The sequence below is a fragment of the Arachis ipaensis genome, chromosome B4 (assembly GCF_059453495.1).
Source record: "Arachis ipaensis isolate K30076 ecotype BB chromosome B4, ASM5945349v1, whole genome shotgun sequence".
In the NCBI taxonomy this organism is placed as follows: domain Eukaryota; kingdom Viridiplantae; phylum Streptophyta; class Magnoliopsida; order Fabales; family Fabaceae; genus Arachis; species Arachis ipaensis.
The window spans coordinates 6,785,378-6,800,548 of NC_142439.1; positions in this window are offsets into that span (position 1 = coordinate 6,785,378).

The window sequence follows — 15,171 nt, forward strand, 5'->3', positions numbered from 1 at the left end:
TCGATGGGTCCACAAATGCATTTAAACAAGTATTGGGGAATGAATAATAATTAAACACATTTTAGACGTAATTGTAATAAATATATACACTATGCTCCACGCATGTGCAACTGCACCCTTCATACTTCATATCTCCACTCTCCTCTCCATATATATTTTTAAAATTGTGTAGCAATTTAAAATTAGAGACCATTTGAACATTTACTTTATTTGCTCATGCTAAACTATATAAATTAATATACAGAAGTATGCATATATATATATATGTTATCAAATATTATTTGGTTTATGTATACATATATGTATATAAAATATATAAAAAAAAAAGTAGTGCGTTCATTGGTCAAAAATAATGAACCTTCTACTCTTTCTGTTGATGTTTTATTGCAGTTATATTTTTAAATATATTCAGAAATATTTTTAGAATATACTTAACGTCACTAAAAAATTTATCATGGTACTTAATTAAGTTTTAAAATTCTTCTATAGCAAGTTATAATAATTGACCTATGTATTATTGATTCAACATATCCATCACCGTGTGTCCGTATGAATGTTTTTTCTTCATTTTTCCTTCTTTGTGAGTCGTGTCATTGTTAATGAGGTAACATCATTTTATTGAACAAATATGTCACTGCAATAATATTTATAGTCGTTTAGTCATTATTATTATAGTAGATGTAGATATATTTCTCATTTGATAAGATTGCAACGATTGTAAATGGTTTTTGGTTATCTATATGAGTTAGATCGTTAGACATGCATGTGCATATTACTTAGCCACCACTATCACCCAAAAGTGTACATATAAGTTGGGTTATCAACCATATTAATACGATAGTGATAAAAAAAAAATTAGAACTTGTTTTATTTAATATTTATTAATTATCGCAATAATTAATGAATACTTAATAAAATAAGTGTTTAATTATTTTTAGTTAATTTATTTTGGTTACTGTTCATGAATTCGGATGATCGGTTGGTGACGAAGTGTTTGAGATATTGATAGAATCTGAGCATAAACTTCGGACGAAAAGAGCTATGTATGCGATTTATCGGTTGGACGGCGGATGAGACCACTCCGATGCTAAAGTAAGTGTATGTACGATAAAGCGGCTAAGTTAGGGTTATGGTGACGTACCTGAGGAGAGAGGTAGGTCCCTCTCTTTTATCCTCACCAGTCGGGTGGGCCTTCTCACTTGGGCTCAATCCCTCAAAAGTTTCTGCCAGCTCTCTAGATCACCTCCAGGAGATCGTGTCATGTGATGGACGTATTACCGTACAGCCGGGTCGTGGGTTCGCTTGATAGACCTCTGATATTTGTTGGGTTGGACCAGAACAGTGCCCAAATATTTTCGCTAAATATAGGAGATTGCTATGTGATGCATGAACATCTTTGGTTGTTTTCTTTATTATTTCTTTGAATAAAGTTAATGATTTTCTTATTCTTAATTGAGATTTTTAGTGTTTTAATCAATGTTTCTAAAAGTTGCCTTGAACTTTGATATATGAAAAAAAATTGTTGAAATCAAGCAAAGACAAAAAGAAAGCGGAGCAAGCAATGGAATCAAGCAAAAACAAGGATAGAAGGAGCTAAACAAAAGAATTTTTAGACAAAGCAGAGGAGCTCAATTCATCATAAGAGAGCTCCTAGAAAAGCAAGCCTCCAAACCAACTCCCAAAGATTACATCCAAACCATATGCTTCACATATAAGCTCACATGTTTCACATACAAACCCAGGCGCTTTACATACACACCTATGCGCTTTACTTAGGCTCCCAGGCACTTTACGTACAAGTCATGCACTTTACATATGGTTAATTTTCACCTCCAAGGGTTGCACTCCTTCCATGCACCTTACATGCAATCTATGTGCCTTACATGTAGCCTTATATGCCTTACATGCAGTCCATGCGCCTTACATACAACCTTGTGCGCTTTACATGTAATCCTATCGATGTATGAGCATTTTAAATACTTTTCTTGGGTATTTTTTATAGAAAAATTATGACTTTAGCTTGGTAATTATATGATATTTAAGGCTATTCTATTAGTACTTTGATTTCTTTGGTTTTATGATTCTTATAGGAAAATGTTAGGAAAAGAAAAGTAAAAGCACAAGGAGGAATCGAGAATTGAAGACAAGTGCAAAAAGAATTCGTCAATGCTGTCAATCTTGACCTCTTCACACTCCAATGAGCATAACTTGAACTATAGAGATCCAAATGTTGTGGTTCTAGCGAATTAGAAAGCCAACTTTCAGAACTTTCCAACGATATATAATAATCCATGCTTGCTCTCTGCCAACGCCGTGACATTGGCATCCAACGCCAAACCGCGTTCAACAATGCAATCCTTCTCTACCACCTTGGCGCTAAATGTCACATCACCGATGTTTAGCGCCGGACCAAGGAAACATCACCATTCCTCTTTGCCACCTTGGTACTAAACGCCACATCACCAGCGTTTAGCGCCGGACCTTGGAACGCACGCGTAACCTCTCTGAATAGGTGGCGTTAAACGCCACATCACCGACGTTTAGCACCGGCAGCGCTGCAAGGAGTGGGGACCACATCCCCATTAGAACAACACAGAAGATATTCTTTGAATTTAAATTCAAATAAATAAATAGAAAAGATATGCTTAGGTTTTGTTTAATTTGAGTTTGAATAATTTAGGATTTGATATAAAAGGAAAGATTAGCTCCGCTCCTCTCTTCCACTTTCGCACTTTTCAGTTTTACACACCTTTTGCACTTTAGGATTTTCTCTGTATCATGAGCCACTAAGCCTCCATTGTTAAGGTTAGGAGCTCTGTTTACTTCAATGGATTAATACTATTTGTTCTTCTACTTTTGATTAATGCATTGATTTCTGTTTAATAATTGGTTTCGTTCTTCTTCATCCTAAGAATTAGAGTATATTGGAAAATAACTCGAATCTAAATTAAATCCCTTTGAATATTGGAAAAGTTAAAATCATTGGAACTAAGCTTGAAATCCTCTTCTCATAATTCTTCAGTTATCTGGATTTAATGTGATACGTAACATATAATCATATTTTTTTTGGGTTCTTAAGAATTGTGTGGCCCTAAACTTGAATTTGGATTAACCTCTTAACACGATAGGAATTGACAGTTGATTAGGTTAGGAGAAATTGGATTGCCAAGGAATCAGAATTCAATTACTTAGGATTTGCCATAAATTAAATCTTTGCATGATCAAGGTAGATAAATATAACTATTAATCCAGAAATTTAAATATCTTTGAAACCTTAACTCTCCTCTCATATAATCTCTTCACACATTTACCGTCTGTTTTCTTAATTCACTTATGCCTTTTTTGCTATTGAACTCTAAATTCTGATTGTTCGACTAGACTAATCAATCAATTATTGCTTGCTTAATTCATTAATTCTCGTGGGAACGATAACCCACTCCCGTTGTATTATTTGATACGAATCGGTGCACTTACTAGTAGTTTGTAGCATGAAAAATCCATATCACCTATGCGCTTCACGCAAGCAAATAGAGGTCTCCAATTCCTCTTTGATGGGCTTGCGCTTTACATGTGGTCTAGGACTACTCCCAGGGGCTTGTGATCTCTTGCCAAATCTCTTGCTAATCTCCAATACTTTGAAACACTTGAATTGATAATTAAAGCTTGAGCACAAGGCCCATGATTTGAAACATTGATTGACAACTATCGAAGGATCATTAATTAGTTTATATTTGATTTTGTTTTAATTTGATTTTGTTTGAATTCTAAATTAATTAGGTTTAGAGTTAGTATTTAAAAGGAAAGAGACTCTTCGTGGCTTCTCTCGCTGGCCCAACCGTTTTGAATTCATAATTCTAAGTTTTTCTTTACACCATGAGCAACTAATCTCCTTTGTTAAGGTTAGAAGTTTTGTTCATCTTTTTATGGATTATTAATCTAAGTGTTTATTTTATGTGAGGTTTATACTTTGATCTATTTCATGATTAAGTTTTTGTTCTTTATCCCTAAAGATTTAGAATTGTTGGAAAATATTCTAACTCTGTTTTAGATTCTAAATATTGTTTTGAAAAATGTAATATCGGAATTAATTTGAAAACTCTTTCTCACTACTTTTTTTTATTTAACTAGGAATAGTGTTTCAAAGAGAGTACGACACGTATTGATTTTCAATTGCTCTAGTTTGAATAAGTGACATAAAATTTGAATTTGAAAACTCTTGAAAATCACTCTTTCTTGTAAGTTTCAATTGTTTAGAAATAATGTTGAATCTTATTTGAAATTGAATTAGAATTGTGCTTCACCTCTTTTCTAAAGTAATTGACTAAGGGATTAGTGATTAATTAGGTTAAAGAGAAATTGAATTACCAAGGAATTGGGATTTTGTTATTTATAATTTGTTGTGATTGATCTCTGCATATCTCAAATAAATGAATATAAGGATTGTTTTCCTAGAGAGTGAGCATTTTTAAAACCTTAACATTCTCACCATTATTGTCTTCATTCACTATTTGCTATTTTGTTTACTCTCTGTTCACACGTTCACTTTAATTTAATTCCTCACTCCTCTATTTCTTTGATTTGTCTAATTAGAATAATCAATTAATCATTGTTGCTTAGTCATTCAATCCTCGTAGAAATGATAACTTGCTTATCGTGATATTACTTGATATGATTTGGTGCACTTGCCGAATTGTGGAGTTAAATTTTGCATCACTATGGTGCCTAAAAGTATTTGTCTATCTTATTAAAAAGGGTTAAAATTAATATTTAATTTTAAAAATATAAAAGTAAATAATCATTAAATATTTAATTTTTGTCTAAAAAATAAGTTAGAAAAAATTAGACACCAAATTATAAACATCATAAAATTCACCTTAAATATATATCAAAATCAGCTAATAAAATTAAGGGTTAAGTACGATTTTGGTTCCTAACGTAGAGGCCAAAAATTTATTTCGTCCTCGCCCCTTTTTTTTTGCTACAAAATGGTCTCGAAGGTTTCAGTTTATTTTAAAATTATCATTTTTATCAAATTTTTATTCCAAAAATACCCCTAACTATAAAAAAAACGTTGAATAAGGGGGGAAGGGGGAAGGGATTCGCGGCGGAAAGAGGGAAGGATCTTGCCGCTCCAATCCGCCGCCGCTGCTCCTCTGAGCTCGGCAGAGGTGCTCGATAGCGGTAGGTTCTGGTTCGAGGCAAGAACAGGGCTGCCGCTGCTCGTCGTCATTCGGTGGCTGGATCTTGCCGCTGCTCCTATGGGCTCGGTGGAGGTGCTCGATGGCGGTGGGTTGTGGCTCGAGGCTAGAACAGGGGAAGGCTTCGATGGTGAGCTGAGGGAGGAGAAGAGGTCGCGCTGTGATGGTGGCGCTAGGGTAGCGCGAAGAGAGAAGAAGAAAAGGGTTGTGGCGCTGTGATTGTGGATCGGCGTTGTGATGGCTGTGATGGCGGTTTCGGGTGGCTCGCTGGCTTCTGCTTCTGCTTCTATTCTGGTTTTGTTTCTATTATGTTGTTGTTTTTATTATTGTTGCTTCTAGTTGCTTCTGCTTCTGATTGATTATATTGTTTCATTGTTGTTGTTGTTCTGCTCCTACTTCTGTTTCTGCTCCTGCTCCTATTTCTGCTTGATTCCGTTGTTGATTCATTGTTGATTCATTATTGTTGTTGTTGTTGTCCTGATCCTGCTTCTACTTGATTATATTATTGATTCATCATTGTTGTTGCTTCTATTTCTGCTTCTGTTTCTGCTTCTGCTTGTGCTTGATTTTGGGGAAGAAGGGGAATAGGTATTTTGGTTCTAAGGACGGTTTTAAAACTAAGTTAAACCTTCGAGAGCATTTTGTAGCGAAAAAAAGGTCGGGGACGAAATAAATTTTCAGCCTCTACGTTAGGGACCAAAATCATATTTAACCCTAAAATTAGCTATTAATATAAAGTATATGTTAGAATATAAAATAAATATTAAAAATAATTTTTATATATATATTTATATTACACAAATACATAATAATAAATTTTAGTGGTTGATTTTGCGTACATATAATATTTTTGTATTAAAAATTAAATTATTCGTTTAATTTATTTAATCCAATATTAGCACTATTTTGGACACAAAAAAGCTTTAGAAGATTTTATACTAGCTACTTTACTTATCAAAATTCAAAATACCTATAAGTGAACAATGGATTTATTTCTGTAACCGATGACAAGTATTTCAAGACAAAAAAAATGTTGATTTAATTTCTTTATAATAATTTAGATGTCATAAAAAAGTTGATTACATACATAAATTTAGATATTATACATAATAAAATTATAAAACTGTTAGTCAAAATTAATTATTTTCGAAAGTTGAGTCGAGTTGAAATGTTAATAAAGCTTTGAAATGGAAATAGAGATCGAAAGGGATGTACTTGAAGGCATCGAAGGGGAAACTATTTGGCAACGGGTTTGATTGACATGGTAAATCGCACAATTACCGGAATAAGGAAGATTGAAGGTTTTCACTTTAGAAGGATTTTGGTAACTGTCACACGTTTAGGCAAAATAGTGGGAACAGTTACCCAAACATTCTCATACGAGGGGGCACCATTTCATTAATGATCGGTTATGAAAAAGGCTATAAATATTAGAAAGTATTAAGGCACAAAGGTTGGAACTTTTTTTCAGAAATACACTCAAGCACACTCATATCCCAATGAATTTCTGAGTCAGCGTTCAAGTTTGATTTCTGTAGGGTTCCTTCCATATCTTTATCTTTTCGATTTACAATTTCAGCAAACTCTACTTTTCCTGTTCAATTTATCTTTAAAGCATCTTTAAATTTCATTGTCAGATTTACATTTCAATACCTTTAATTTTCAAGTCCAAAGTCCTTTGATTCAATCGGAGGCATTTTTATTGCTTTGTTTAAATTCATTGCAAACGTTTTTTGTTTTCAGTCAGTTTATCTTCCAAAATTCTTAGTTTACACTCTTTAAATCCTTTTTCTTTTTTTTAATGCTCGTCTAATTCGAGGACCTTTGATGCACTTATAGAAAAACAGGTACCTACAAAAGAGGAGTAGGTTTCGCTCCCAGACCATTAGAATCGAACCACCATCGATTTGCTAAAAATCGACAAAACAAATTGGCACGCCCGGTGAGATAGTTTTAAACTGAAGTGTGTCAACTGATTTGGTATCATTTGGTGTATGCAATTAAAAAGTGGAAGAATTATTCACATGGCGGATGAAATGTCAAATGTGAATGGTGGTTTATCCACCAATGACAGCATACCAGTAACTGTACAACCTTCGGACATTATTTCACGTTCAGAAGGCATAATTGTGAGTGAAAGTATAGTGGTTACTAGTGTGCAGACTAGAAATAATGGACACGATATTTGACCACGTAGTAACTTACCACCAATACAACCTCCGGTAACTACTGGTTGGCCTCCTTATGGCCTTCTTCCTGGTTATACTCCACCAGTGAGTGGTTTTGTTCCTCCTATCCGTGTTGGGAGTGTAATTGGAGTAAATAATTCTCAAAACCCACAACAGCATTCCGAGTATTCTCGTGATTATAATGTGGGCTCTATGTCGAATACCTCTAATTCGATGGCAGCATTTCGACAACAGGTAGAGGAAAGTCATCATGATTTGGTTAACCTGTTAACTCAGCAAATGACCACAATTCTGAATCCTATGATGGCTGATCACGAATTGAAATTCGACCGTCTTGCAAGGCAAGTCGAACGGATTGCTCGAATCGTTGATTATGATGAAGGAGAAAGGCATGATGCTAGGGGGAATAATGAGGGTTTCGAAAATATATTTCAAAATAGAAACAATGTTTTAAGAAACAGAGAGAATCCTCAGTTAATTCCCTGTGGTCAAAATGCAGATGACGTTCTGGCCCAATTACGCGCTAATCAGGGTGGTGAACGTTATCAAGTTATGAGAATTGTGGAAGATGTGCTCAATAGAGTCAGTTTGAATGTCGGGTTCATAAATTGACCCCATTTTTTATCTGCTTTGCCTCAAGCTATTCAAATGGCCGAAGTGCCAAGAGGTGTGAAAAACCTGAAAATGATTACAAAATTTGTGGGGGAAGTTGGAGAATCGACCACTGAACATGTCGCTTGATATTTGGTCAAAATTGGGAATCTAGCTAATGATGAGAATTTGAAAATGAAGTTTTTTCCTTCTTTGTTAACGAAGAATGCGTTTACTTGGTTTTTGAATCTTAGACCAAATGCGATAACGACTTGGGCTCAGTTCGAAACTGCTTTTCATGCCCAATTTTATCGAGGGGAATTGAACGTAGCAGTTACTGATCTAGTAGCTTTGAAACGAGAAGATGGTGAAATCATCGATGATTATATGATACGTTTCAAAAATGCTAGAAGTAGATGTTATGTGCATTGCCTGAGAGTGAAGTGGTGAAAATAGCAGTTATGGGGTTAGGATTTTATATGCGTCGAAAACTGCTTAATGTGCATATTCCTGACTTAGCCCATTTGGCTGAAAGGATTCGTCAGGTCAAACTTCTGAAGAAGGAAAAGGAGAAATATGAGAATGAAAAGAGGCTAAAGAGTAGACCTTTTACTCGAAAGGAAAAGGTTGCTTATGTGGCCATGGAATCCTCGGAGGAGGAGTCCGATTTAGAAGTAGAGATTGATTTAGCCGAACTTAAGAAGGGTCCTCCGTATGTTTTTTCTTTGCTTAAAAATCTCCCTAGTAATGAGAAGTCGAATGATTCAAAACAAAAGAGTGGAAAGAGATATAGTTTTGATATCTCGAAATCTGACCAGATTTTCGATGTGTTGCTGAAAGATAAACAGTTAATTTTGCCTGAAGGCAGAACTTTACTTTCGGTGAAGGATTTAAAAGGAAAACCTTATTGTAAATTTTACCAAGCAACTAGTCATTCGATTAACAACTGTATTCATTTCAGGAATCTTATACAGGAGGCTATTATGGAAGGGCGTTTGAAGTTTGATGATGGGAAAAAGGAAATGAAGGTTGATTATGATCCTTTTGATGTTGAAGCCAGTTCTGCTGAGCCATATTTTGGTGTGAATATAGTTAGAATGTCGTATGATTTCAATGTGGCTTTGGGTGATTTTGAATCACAAGTCCGATCTGTATACCCTCGTGTGGGAGACGGTTTGTTGGATTTCTTGATGCAGCAAAAGCTTAATGATCGGGACGTATCTCTGTGTCCTCGATGCAATGTTGTATTTGACGCAGAAGCCGCAGCGATATTTGAGAAAAAATGAATGAAGAAAGAACAGGCTCATAGAGAGGAGCAGGCTCGTCAGAAGCAACCAATTTAACGAGTAGAAGGACAAAGCTCTAAGGTTCTTCAACAAAATGCTAGTGCACCAATAAGCCGTTCTCAGGCTATAGGAGTTCAATGGAATCAAAATTGTCAAGAATTCCAGAATGGAGATGCTCAATATAGGCGGAACCCAAAGTGGGGACATCGAGGACCCCATCGAGGCCAGTATTCTTATTATCGTGGCCGAGCTAGGGGATACCCAAGGGGTAGAGGAAGAAGGAATCAATAGCAAAGGAAGAAGCCTCAAACTAATAAAGGCAAGGGGGCAACGCCTTCAGTGCACTCTCAAATAGTCTTCCCGTCCAATGGAGAAATATATCCAAAGGGTATTCCTTCCTCTGCAAAGTTGGATAAAGGCAAAGCAGTAGTTAGCACTTCAGGTGTTGACAAAGACAAGAATGCTGACTTAAATGAGGAGTATTTTGAAGAAGGAGATGATGAGATGATTGGGACTATTTAAATTATCCCGACTGAGTACTTGGGTGAGTATTGATAAACCCCATTTTTAGGGTTTATCTTGTATTGAATTTAGAGTATTTTGATGACCTTTTCTCGCATTTAACCTATGAATTAGCATGGTTTTGTTATCTCTCCCGTATTTGTGCTTAAGTGTAAAAACATGCTTTTTAGGCCTTATTTTGATGAATTTTGATTTCTCCTTGATTCCATAAGAGGCCTTGATGTGTTTGCTAGTAATTCCAGGATTGAAATAGGCCAGGCATGGATCAAAGGAAGCAAGGAAGGAAGCATGCAAGTGGAGAGAAGCACAAAAAAGCCAAAGAATTTATCACGGCCATGCACGCGCACGTGCCTGGCGATTTTGAGGGGTTTCTGAACCCATTTTTTGGCGCCAATTGCTGATAGAAAGGAATAAAAGGATCAAGGATTAAAGGGGAGAGGGAATTAGATTGGAAGTGAGTCATAGCTTTAGTTTAGAGTAGTTCTAGAGAGAGAAGCTCTCACTTCTCTCTAGGATTAGGATTAGGTTAGGGTTAATCTCTCTTCTTAGATCTAGGTTTAATTCATGTCTTAATTCAATTCTCCTTTACCAATTCTTAATCTTCTCCTCTTCCTCTCTCTAGTTATGTACTTTAATTCTTGTGATTCTTCACTTTGTTTTGGATAGATTGTTGTTTCTTTTATTCCCTTTCAATAATGCAATTTGAGGTAATTCATGATAATTGTGATTTCCTTGGTTGTTGTTGTTAATTCTTGTATTCAATTGTAGTTAGATGTTGTGATTTGCTATACTTTTCTTTTGTGCCTCCCGAGTGTTTGATGAAATACTTGGTTGGATTTTTGTATAGATTTTGTTCCTCGTGGCCTAGGTAGAGTGATTAGTGACTCTTGAGTTATCTAATTCCTTTGCTGATTGATAATTAGAGATTGCTAATTGATTTGAATGCCTCTAAAGCTAGTCTTTCCTTTAGGAGTTGATTAGGTCTTGAGGAATCAAATTGATTCATCCACTTGACTTTCCTCCATGGTTAGAGGTTAACTAAGTGGGAGCAATGAACAATTCTCATCACAATTGAGGAGGGTAGCTAGGATAGGATTTCTAGTTCTCATATCTTGCCAAGAGCTTTGTTAGTTGTTAGTTTACTTTCTTTGCCATTTATATTTCTTGTACAAAATCTTAAAACCCCAAAATAACCCACAACCAATAACAAACCACCTCATTACAATTCCTAGGGAGAACGACCCGAGGTTCGAATACTTCGGTTTATAAATTTAGGGGTTTGTTTTAGTGACAACCAAAATTTTTGTATGAAAGAATTCTTGATTGGTTTGAAAACTATACTTAACAACGAGAATTCATTAGTGGAATTCTAAACCGTCAAGAAATCCATTCATCAAGTATGAAGGTGATCCTGAAGATGACTATGATATGGATGATGAAGAGGCTTTTTCGTTCATTTGATATGAGGATGAACCGGGATATTTTCTGAGGCCTTCTGAAAAACAAAAGTCATATTTCCACCCGCTTCATATCACGGCAACTATGAGTGGGATTAAGGTAAATAAAGTTTTAATTGACGGCAGAGCAGCTATAAGTCTTTTGCCAGAAAGGATGTTGATGAAGGTTAGCAAGCATCCTGATAACTTGGTTCCTACCAATATTGTTGTGACAGACTTCAGTGGAGCTTCTACTCCTACTAAAGGTCTGGTTACCTTGGGGGTGAAGGTAGGATCTTCAGATCAAAACACTATTTTCGTGGTGGTGCCTTCGAAAGCAAGCTATAATGTCTTATTAGGCCGAGACTAGATTCACGGAGTTGGAGCTGTACTATCTACTGTGCGCAGAGTGTCCTTCTTTGGACAAAAGATGGAAAGCCTGAAATTGTTAAGGCTGATTCAAATCTGTATGTCAAACAGTTACATGTCAATTTCAGAGTATATAGTTCGAAACTGACGCCTTTGAATGTTGACAGGGTGTTAAATTCTTTCAACTGTGAAGGCTGCTATTTGTCTTCAGAAGGTTTGACAGTGAAACTGCGTCATCCACACCTTACTATGCCCCCAACTGGTTAGGATTGTTCGTCTTAGAAGGAATTCGAGACGTTGCTCAATGGAACATGCAAAGATGTCTCGGATTACCTGGTAACTTTAAATAAATATATAAGTAATTTCCTTTCGGTAGAAAATAAAAATGATTCTTCTGATGAAGTCGAATCACTTAGGAACGTAATTTCTTCTTCTTTTCATAGGAAAAATTCGATGTCTTCAGTCGAATTTAGCCATCGTTTAAGTTCTTTTTCTTTTTGTAATTTTAATGATGTTATCAATCAAACTACTGATGAAATAACAGAAGTTCATTGTGTTGAAAATGAAGCTATTGTTAATCCAGCAAATGTTCAAGTTCATTCTATTCCTAATGCATCTGTTGATTTCTCTTTTGATTGCATCTATGATTTAGAACCTTTGGGTTTTGAAAATGAAAAGTATTCAGTAAAAGATGATGACCCTACAAAAGGCTTTGAATTCTAAGATCCTCTAGAGGAAATTAATTTAGGATCTGCTAATGATGTTCGAATTACCTACATTTGTAAGGATCTCGCAAATTCTTTTCGAACTGAATTGTTCCATCTTTTGCATGAATTTAAAGATTGTTTTGCTTGGAATTATCATGAGATGCCTGGTCTCAATCGTTCTCTTGTAGAACATCGATTAGCATTGAATCTGAATGCTTGACCTGTGAAGCAAATCCCTCGGCGTTTTGCTCCAGAAATCAATCAAAAGATTAAGGAAGAAATAGAACTGTTAATTAAAGCAAAGTTTATTTGAACTGCACGCTATGTTGAATGGGTTTCGAATATTGTACCTGTAATGAAAAAGAATGGAAAATTAAGGGTGTGTATTGACTTTAGAGATCTGAATAATGCCACTCCAAAGGATGAATATTTTATTCCCATAGCAGACATGTTGATCGATTTTGCAAGAGAGAATGAAATTTTAAGTTTTATAGACGGTTATTCAGGATATAACCAAATCTTCATCGCAGAAGATGATGTGTCCAAAACTGCTTTTCGTTGTCCTGGGACTTTAGGCACTTATAAATGGGTGGTTATACCATTCGATTTGAAAAATGCTGGTGCGACTTACGAACGGGCAATGAACGCCATATTCCATGAGTATATTGGAAAATTTATGGAGGTATGTATTGATGATGTTATGGTCAAGTTGAATTCGGTTAACCAGCACATTGATCATTTGAGAAAGGCATTCATTACTATGCGAAGGAAAGGAATGAAAATGAATCCTTTGAAATGCGCCTTTGGAGTGTCGGCTGGAAACTTCCTAGGTTTTGTTGTACATAAAAAGGGGATTGCAATTGATAAGAATAAGGCTGATGCAATTTTAGCATTGACTTCTCCTAAGTCGAAAAAAGAAGTGCAGTCGTTCCTGGGGAAAGTGAATTACCTTTGAAGGTTCATATCGAATCTTTCTGGCCGAACTCGAGTGTTTGCACCTTTAGTAAAATTAAAGAATGACTCACAGTTCGAATGGACAAACAAGCATCAACAGGCTTTCGAGTACATAAAGGCTTATTTGTCCAAAGCTCCGATAATGACAAATGTTCACCCACATGAGCCCTTGAAACTGTACATTGCTACCTTTACAAACACGATTGGGTGTATGTTATCCCAAGATGATGGGAATGGACATGAACGGGCCATTTATTACCTTAGTCAAGTATTGACTAATATTGAGACAAGGTATTCACCAATAGAAAGATTGTGTTTATCTTTATACTATGCGCACGAAATTAAAGTGTTATATGGTGGCTAAGCCTGTGAAAATTATTGCACAAACTAACCTTGTCAAATATATGTTGAGTTCTCCAATGTTGTGAGGTAGTTTGGGGAAGTGGATGTTAGTTTTGATAGAGTTCGATTTACAATACGTTCCAACAAAGGCTGTAAAAGGCCAAGTCATTGCAAATTTTTTAGTTGATAATTCGAATAATTTGAATGACCAGGGGGCAAATGTGCTCGACATTAAAGTCGATTACTGAAAGTTATATTTTGATGGATCGAAGCACAAAGATTGTGCAGGGATAGGAATTCTTATTATTTCACCAGAAGGAATTCCATCAGAATTTTTGTTTGAGCTAAAATATCCTTGCTCAAATAATATAACAGAATATGAAGCTTTAATTTTAGGCCTTGAAATTTTGGTTAGAAAAGGAGCTTTGGAAGTCCAAATCTTAGGGGTTCCCAATTAGTCTTGAAATAGCTATCGAGAGAGTTCAAGTGTAACAATGAGAAGTTGCAAAAATATTTGGCAACAGCTTAGGAGTTGTTAACTTCCTTTCAAAAAGTTTCATTGGTCCATATCCCGAGGATCCAGAATAAAATTGCTAACGAGTTGGCCCAAATAGCTTCAAGATATAGAATAGGCCCAGAAATACTAAGAAAATTGGCAAATTTCCGTCAAATATTAGTGCCTGTGGATGAAAGAGAGGCTTTGCGTGTGGATGAATGGGAAGCCGATGATTGGAGGAAACCCATTGCTGAGTATTTAAAGAATCTTAGTATTCAAGTCGATAGAAAGACAAAATTGCGAGCAATGAATTTTGTCTTTATGGCTGATGAGCTGTATAAGAAAGGAATCGGTGGGAGTTTTTCGAGATGCTTAAGTCAAGTAGATAAAAACACTACTTTAGGAGAAGTTCATGAAGGAATATGTGGTGCTCATCAGGCTGGGATTAAAATGAAATGGGTACTATGTCGAAATCATGTCTATTGGCCCTCCATGATCAAAGACTGTATCGATTATGCAAAAGCATATCAAGAATGCCAACGACGTGAGATAATACAACAGATCCCAGCGTCTGAGTTGCATTCAATCATTAAGCCATGGCCATTTAGAGGTTAGGCTCTAGACTTAATTGGATTGATACACCCCCCCTTCATCGAAACATCATAAATTTATCCTGGTAGCAATAGATTATTTTACGAAGTGGGCCGAAGCAGTTCCTTTAATAGAGGTTGGGCAAAATGAAATAATAGATTTTATTGAGGAATATATAATCCATCGATTTAGAATTCCTCAAACATTGAGTACTGACTAAGGAACTATGTTTACTGGTCAACAAATAAAAAATTGTGCAGCTTCAAGAAACATTAATATGGTTACTTCAACCCCTTATTATGCACAGGCCAATGGATAAGTTGAGGCGGCAAATAAAATTTTGATCAATTTGATCAAAAAGCATATCGGAAGTAGACCTCGAACTTTGCATGAGACCTTGAGTCAAGTGTTGTGGGCTTATCGAAATTCACCAAGGGGTCAACAGGTACTTCCCCTTATAAATTAGTATACAGACATGATGCTGTGTTAC